The sequence below is a fragment of the Petaurus breviceps genome, unplaced genomic scaffold, assembly GCF_028583685.1.
Source record: "Petaurus breviceps papuanus isolate PSGF00001 unplaced genomic scaffold, PetGlider_PUasm1.0 140, whole genome shotgun sequence".
Classification (NCBI taxonomy): domain Eukaryota; kingdom Metazoa; phylum Chordata; class Mammalia; order Diprotodontia; family Petauridae; genus Petaurus; species Petaurus breviceps.
Window position 1 is genome coordinate 36,294,734 of NW_027185698.1, and position 7,777 is coordinate 36,302,510.

A 7,777-nucleotide genomic window follows, 5' to 3' on the forward strand; every position below is an offset into this window, starting at 1 on the left:
GCCCTATAAAAATAGGACATATTTATAGGAAAATTTTACCAAGTGCTTTCCCACAACCCTGAGGGGTAATATTAATTATCACTCATATTAGAGACATAAAAAAATAAGGGCCAGAAGCAAGATTCAACTGTGGTCTCCCCCATTTAAGTACAACATGCTATTCCCTAAGCCAAGCCACCCCTCAGTATAGTTTATTCCCTTGTTGGACAGCTCTAATTAATTGTTAAGAAGTTCTTTATACTGAGCTGAACTCTGCCTCCCTTTAACTTCCACCCACTGATCCTAAAATAGTGTGTCAGCACTTCAGAACCTAGTCAGTCTTTCTGTCCTTTTTCTTTCTTGATCTCCTAATTTCTTCCACACTTCCTTTCTCTTTCTGTTTCTGTGTGCATATGTCTTTTCTCTCTTTTCTCTCTACCATCTTCTTTCTCTCATTTTCCCCCTTCTCTCTTTATTTTTATTCCTCATACTCTCCACCTCTTTTCTCTTCCATTCTCTCCCATTCTCTCTTCCTCCATCCCTCTCTCCTTCCTTCCTTTCTCTCCCTACCTTCCTTTATTCCTCTCTTCTTCCCTCCCTCCCTTCCTTTCTTCCTTCCTCTTTTCCTCTTTTCTCCCCCTTTCCTCCCTTCTTCCCTTCCTCCCTTTTTTCTTTCCTCTTTTCCCTTCCTCCCTCCCTCCCTTCCTTTCTCCCTTTTCTATCTCTGTCTTTCTGTCTGTGTTTGTGTCCATGTGTCTGTCTGTCTCTTTCTGTTTCCCTGTCTCTATCTGTCTCTGTGTGTCTATCTGTCTGTCTCTGTGTCTCCCTGTCTGTCTCTCTATCTCTCCCAGAAAGCAAAATGGAAAAAGCATTGAATCACAAGTCAGAAGATGTTGATTTCTTACCTAACAGTCCTACTTGCAGATTTTTCATTTCAGGCCATTTCACCTTTCTGTACCTCTGTTTCCTTATCTACATAATGTAGGGGGTATACTAGGTGAGCAGACAGCTAGGTATCCAAGTGGACAAAGCACCAAACTTGGAGTCAGGAAGTTCAAATCCAGCCTCAGAGTTGTTTCACTTTTTAATATGTCTCCAAAAAAAATCATAGCACAAATGAAATTAAGCTGCCTTTCATTATTTGTTTTTCCTGTGGGAAGTGATCCTGAAAAGGGGAAAAGAAATTCCCACCTTTTATGTTGACAAGTTGTTAATAATACTAATTACTCTACAAACTACCTTGTGGACAGGTTAGCCTTGGTATTAAAACACAGCACAACTTATCATACTCCACAGTCTGTTCCTTGAGTCATTAATTCCTAATTAACATGTTCCCTGGGCTGCTTTATCACCAGGTCATGGAGAACCCTCCTAGCCAAATTGGAATGTCTGGTCACCATCCTCTACACTGCAGCTCCAAAGCTGGGCTAGAAAGAAAGTCAATGAACCTTTGGGTTATGATAATATAACTAGGATTTATTGCAGCTGACAGCACAACAAAAATCTGCCTAGCCTTTACTTCCAGCTTGGGAAGAGGTTTTACTTTTTCTGGTTGACATGAGGGGAGGAGCTTTAAGGATCTGACTTTATAGATTACACCAACAATAGCTTCTTGTGCTGCAGTCTTGAGAACAATTCCTCTTCATCTTCACCCGAGCCATTTTGCTGCCTGCTGGGTGTATGCTCCCCTCCAAGGCAGTGTCAAATGCTGCTGAGAGATAAAGAAAGATAAAGAAGGGGCAGGAGGGGAATAAGGCCATCATATTTAGCAACTGAGTGATCATTGCTAATGTTGAATGGAACCATTTCAGGTGAGTGAGAAGTAAAGCATAATTATAAGCCTGATGACCAGGGAGACTAGAAGAACTATGATCTCCTAGATGGAAATCTGGAAATCAAATCAGGAGGTTTGGAAGAAGGGTGGGTTTGGGGGGGGAAATAATATTATCACAGCCCATCACTTTCATTCTTATGCAATGCTATTGTTCTCTCACCAAAAATGAAACGGAACTTGGGTCATTCATCAGACACTATCCTAGAGCACAAAGCCAGTGATTCTGGTATTGAAGACAGTGTGTGAATGCTCTGGGGCAAGACGTGGAATTTTGCCAGTGCAGCTGCTGTGGGTTCCCGGATAGGTAAATTCATAATCTTCCGGCAGGGCTCACAACCAGGGCTGCCATACAGAAGTCCAATGATGGAGGGGGACAGAGTAGGAGAGTATTGAAGAGGGCTGTATTGGAGACAAGTGCAGGATTGGTTATGTGTTTGTCTAGTGGGGGAGTAAGGGAAATGTGACTTGAACCCATCTTCCAATCCTGAGATTGGTCTATCACACACCCTTTGAGTTCAAACTACAGCTATCTAATCATCCCCCCTCCACTATGTCCCACCAGTGTCCCACTTTGGAGACCACTGGTCCATGGGCTAAAATATGAAACCTTTAGCCTAGCACTTAAGGCCCTTGATCTAGCTCCCATCTACTATTCCTGCCTTATCTCACTCTGCTCACTTTCACTTACTCCAGACAAACTCACCTCTCATCTTCCTATCAGCATTTACCCTCTCTTCCTATGGTCATCTCAGAATACTTCAAAGTTCATTTCAGATGCCACCTCCTCCAAGAAGCTTTCTTCAATCCCTAATTTGTTGGTACTCTTTCTCTTCTCAATTTTCCTTATATTATATTTATGTAGTCATAACCCTGGTGGAATGTAAGCTCCTTGAGGAAAAGAGGATTGTTTGTAGGTGCTGCCAGAATAATCTATGTTATATGTTAAATGAGATGACAGCTAGAAGCAATTAAAAAATACTAACATAGTATTGTGGAGAAACAATACCTTGGAGTCTAAGATATCTAGGAGTTAGAGATAGACAGCCCGTGTTCAATCCTAGCTCTACTACTTACTTGGGTGTGACTTTGGCAATCTTCTACCCTACTCTGGTTTCCTCATATAGAAAATGAGGAGGTCGGGCCACATGGTTTCTAAAGTCTCTAATATATAAGTCTATGATCCCATGACAGGGATGACCAGCAAAAGAGGTAGATGAGTCATGTGGCATGAATCAGGGATAACAGATGAACATTCCAAGTGCTCCACTGGTATTGACAAAAAGACTATTGCGAAAGTCCTTTAATCCATCTGTCACACATAGTTGCCTAAGGAATCTTCCTAATACACAAGTAATCATCCCATTATGAGATTTGGAGCTGGAAAGGACCTCAGAGGTCATATAGTCCAAACCCCTCATTTTATAGGTGAGAAAACTGAGACAGACAGAAATTAAGTGACTTGCCCAGGGGCCACAGAGCTACCAAGCACTGAAGGCAGGATTTGAACTAAGGTCTTCCTGACTTGAAGCTCAGCATCCTATCCACTGTGCCTCCTAAATCTTTATAGAGGATTTTTGAGGATCATGTAGACAAGAGCAAGAAAGTGCTTTAGAGGCAATGAGGCGGTGCAGTGGGTACAACTTTGGCCTCAGACACACGCTGTGTGGCCCTGAGCAAGTCACTTCATCTCTACCTGCCTCAGTATCCTCATCTATAAAATGGGGATGATAATAGTGTTTACCTCCCAGGGTTGTTGAGGATAAATGAGACAGTATTTGTAAAGTGCTTGGCAGATGTCAAAGTACTATGTAAATGTTATTCCTTTATTCCTGTTATTCCTTTAAACTGTGAGGCCCTGGAAAGCAGGGACTATTTTTGCCTTTCATTGCATCCCTAGTGCTTAGCATAGTTTCTAGACCATAATAAGTGTTTAATGAATTCTTGTTGACTGGCTTACCTTGGTAGAGAGAGGACCCACACAGATGAGATTCTAAGTTCGCTATAGTAGTAGTAGTAATAGTAGTAGTAGTAGTAGTAGTAGTAGTAGTAGTAGTAGTAAAATAATGTGTGTCCCTGGGCAAGTCACTTTACCTCCTCAGTTTCCTCATCTGTAAAATAATTGGAGTAGCAAATAGCAAACCACTTCGGTATCTTTGTCAAGAAAACCTGAAATAGGGTCAAGTAAATTAAGACAGAACTGAAATGACTCAACAAGTAAAATAATAATAATCACTAGCTTTTATGTAGCCTTTTAAGTTTGGAAAGTGTTTTATATGTTAACTTATTTGATCTAAAGTATCCAGAGTAACAAATGAAAAAACCTGAGCCCCAGAGAAAAAACTTACCCAAGATCACATAGCTAGTGTCAGCTGAATTTAGGACCTAAACCCAACTGACTCTAAATTGGGGCACTTTGAATACTTGCAATGACCATATATATGCCTGGTGTGAATAGTACCTCTGGAGGAAAAGGGAAGGAGGAGGCAAAGGAATACTCAGCTCCTCAATCACTTGGGGGCAAATTCACAACCTGTTTTGGGGGTGGATTCAAAACCACCCCCTAGGCTAATTTAGAACCACCCTTTTCTAGGAAGATGAATATGTTGCTGATAACTCTCTGTATATCTGGCACCAGTTCAAAAAACTGGAAAGTACCCTACTTTCCTAATAATCAGCTTATTTGGTTTAGCTCTATGTGCCTCTTATCCCAAGGAAGATAGAAATAAAATTAAATGGACTTAACTGTCTTTCTCTATTTCATACCCTTATCATCTCCAGCCTGGATTATTATAGAAACTTCCTAAGTAACAATCTTTTACATGTTGTCTGCATGTAAACATAATGTAGAAAATATTATATGTTTAATAAATTCTAGTTCATAAACATACAATATGCAATGTATTATAACATAAAATGTATATTGTATGATCATATGAACATACATACATACATAAATGTATTGTTGCTCCTGTTAGAATGTAAGCTCCTTAGGGAGTTTCTAATTTAGTAGAGGAATATGAAACAGACTCAAATTTTGGAATCATAGGATCAGAGAGAAATCATCTAGTCCTCTAGTCTATCTCCTCAATTTCACACAAAAGAAACTGAGGTCTCCTGGGGTGAAGGGACTTCCCCAAAAACCCACAGTGGTAAACTCGATTTCACAAATCATTTTTAGAATGCCCACCTCACAGGATGGTTGAAAGGATCAAAATAGAGAGTGAAAGCAAAGGATGAGATCAATGGGAGCTGATATCCCTTTTCTTGTGATTATTAAGTCACAGTTTCTTATAGTGAACATTTCATTCATGAGACTGTGTTTTTAATTGATTACCTATTTCACAAAGCAACTGCCAGAAATTCTCATGGAAATTCCTGTTTCAATGATTTCTTGTGGCTTTGAAGTTCTTACTTCACTGAGTAGAATAGGTTGCAGGAGGGGGAATATTCACTCTTTCTCCCTGCCTGTGGCTTTTGTTTAACTAAGACAGTGGAAGCATTCTGGAGGATTTTTTTCTGAGGAAAAAAAAAAAACCAAGGACCTCCCAGAAGCTGCCTTGTTCTCCACCCCCAGCACTCCCTGGGATATCACAGAGTCAATGGAGTGGAACACTGTAGGCAATTCCAATCGAACTGCTCAGAAACACATCTTTTCACTTGGCCTAATAATATCTTATATTCATGTGGTGCCTCAAGCACACTAGAGACTTTTCAAATCATGTGGGCTTTAATGGGTTTTTTATTTTTCTGAACAGAAGTTCAAATCAGTAAGGACCTGAAGTTTGAAATGTACACAGACAGAACTAGCCTCAGGAATAGTAAGAACAGGCTAGTGCCTACTTCTGTGTAGCTTATGTGGCTATTTGGGAAGCCCCTTGGTTCCTGAGATAACTGGAATAATATTTAATATTTTATGGGTACAAGGAACATATTTGGTCTCACTTGATCCTCGTGTAATGGGGACTTTGGGGCATGTTCCAAAAGCCCTCCATATACTGGCAATAACCTTCTGAGATAGGTCAGGGCAGCTAGGTGGTTCAGTGGATAGAGTGCCATGCCTGGAGTCAGGAAGACTCTTCTTCTTGAGTTCAAATTCAGCCTCAGACACTTACTAGCTATGTGACCCTGGGCAAGTCACTTAACCTGGCTTGCCTCAGTTTCCTCATCTGTAAAATGGGCTGGAGAAGGAAATGGCAAACCACTCTAGTTTCTTTGCCAAGAAAACTCCAAATGGGATCATAAAGAGTCAGACACAATTAAACAACAACATCTGAACTAGGTAAGCAGGAATATGGCCATTTTGCAGATGAGGAAACTGAAGTTCAGAGAGTAATGATTTGCACACAGGAACATCGCTCATGGGCAGCAGAGCCTAAACTTGAAAACAAATTCTGTCTCAAAGTTGTGTGTTCTTCCCACTACAATATGCTGCTTTCTACCAAGAATAGCTTATAGAGAGAGCTAAATATACTTATATACTATTTTATATTAAGTACTATTTATAAGCTTGTAAACATGGTACTTTGTGTCTACAAAACACTTTATTATCTCATTCCATCCACTCAACAATCCTGTGAAGTAGGTAGGACAGGTATTATTATCCACAATTCACAAATAAGGGAACTTAGAGCAATGACTTACTCAGTCACAGGACTAAGAAAGGGTGGAGCTAGAATTCAAACCCAAATCTTCCAGGGTCAAGCCCAGTGCCCTTTCCCTTATAGCAATTTGCCACTCATCTGCCCCAGAAACTGGTAGATGCCCCAGTTCATTCTACCCTTAGATGTCTTGCCTTAAGACTTTGAACTTTATTTTGGGGAGAGAGAACACTTAATTGAGATTTATCAGTCATTTAAATTTTAATGTATATGAATTTCTGATCCAGACAGTAGATTGTGATAGGGATAAGGAGAGAGCATGAGGACACTAAGTACCTGAGGGGAGGGATGGTACCAATTATGGAAGAAAAGTCACCATAGAATTTTAGGGCTGGAAGAGACCCACCCTAGACAACACCTAGTACACCCTACTTATTTTATAGATAAGAGAGGGAAGCCCAGAGAGAGGATGTGCTTTGCCCATCCTGAGGCAAAAGCATCCCAGTGCTTTTTCTACTGTACCATGCTATGAGGAAGGGCTTACAGGAGTGAATAAGTATAATTCATAAATTGTCACCTTTTATTTTGTTTTGTTGCTTTTTGGAGGGGCAATTGGGGTTAAGTGACTTGCCCAAGGTCACACAGCTAGTTTTGTGTTAAGTGTCTGAGGCCGGATTTGAACTCACATCCTCCTGACTCCAGGGCTGGTGCCCTATTCACTGCACCACCTAGCCCTAAACTATCCCCTTTTAGAGCAAACAAAGAGAGTTAGTATGGTACCAAGAAGTTTTTTGAAGCCAAAGAACCAGGGTTCATATGCTCCTTCTGAATGCTTATTGCCTGTTTGTCCTTTGTCAAGCCCCTTAGCCTCACTGGGCCCTGTAGAATGAGGGAGCTGGCCTCGGAGGTCCTTCCCAGCTTTAAGTACTAGTATCCTATAACCTAGGGATCACAAAGCGCTTTCCAACAGCAACACTGAGCTAGTTGGCACTGATGGCATTAGCCCCATTTGGCTGATGAAGAGGTTAAAACTCTAACAGGCTAAGTGACTGGGACAGCCAGTGATTGACAGAACGAGGATGCAAACCCAGATACGTGCTCAGATTCCAATTTCAGCATTCTCTTGAAGATAGCATATTGTTTCTGGAGAGAAGTCTGTCCAGCTCCGCAAATTTTGCCCAGTCCTAAACCTGGTTCTGGTTCTTAAATATGAATTAATATTAATCTGCAGTAGGGGTGGCTAGGTGGCACAGTGAGTAGAGCACCGGCTCTGGAGTCAAGAGGACCTGAGTTCAAATGTGGCCTCAGACACTTAATACAAAAACTATCCGTGTGACCTTGGGCAAGTCACTTAACCCCAAATTAC

At 41.0% G+C, this 7,777-nt stretch overlaps 1 long non-coding RNA gene across 3 annotated transcripts; it reads right to left on the reverse strand.

The window, feature by feature from the left end:
• Positions 1 to 1,428: 1,428 nt before the first annotated feature.
• Positions 1,429 to 4,334, reverse strand: LOC138150637 (uncharacterized). Of its 3 annotated transcripts, XR_011165605.1 has the most exons (4): positions 4,159 to 4,334; positions 3,771 to 3,921; positions 1,974 to 2,212; positions 1,429 to 1,687 (listed from the first exon to the last, which is right to left on the reverse strand). It is a non-coding gene; the product is annotated as an uncharacterized lncRNA (long non-coding RNA). The 3 variants fall into 3 exon arrangements; XR_011165604.1 differs by lacking the exons at positions 3,771 to 3,921; positions 4,159 to 4,334 and adding an exon at positions 2,888 to 2,961; XR_011165603.1 differs by lacking the exons at positions 3,771 to 3,921; positions 4,159 to 4,334 and adding an exon at positions 2,517 to 2,878.
• Between the last annotated feature and the right edge of the window lie 3,443 nt (positions 4,335 to 7,777).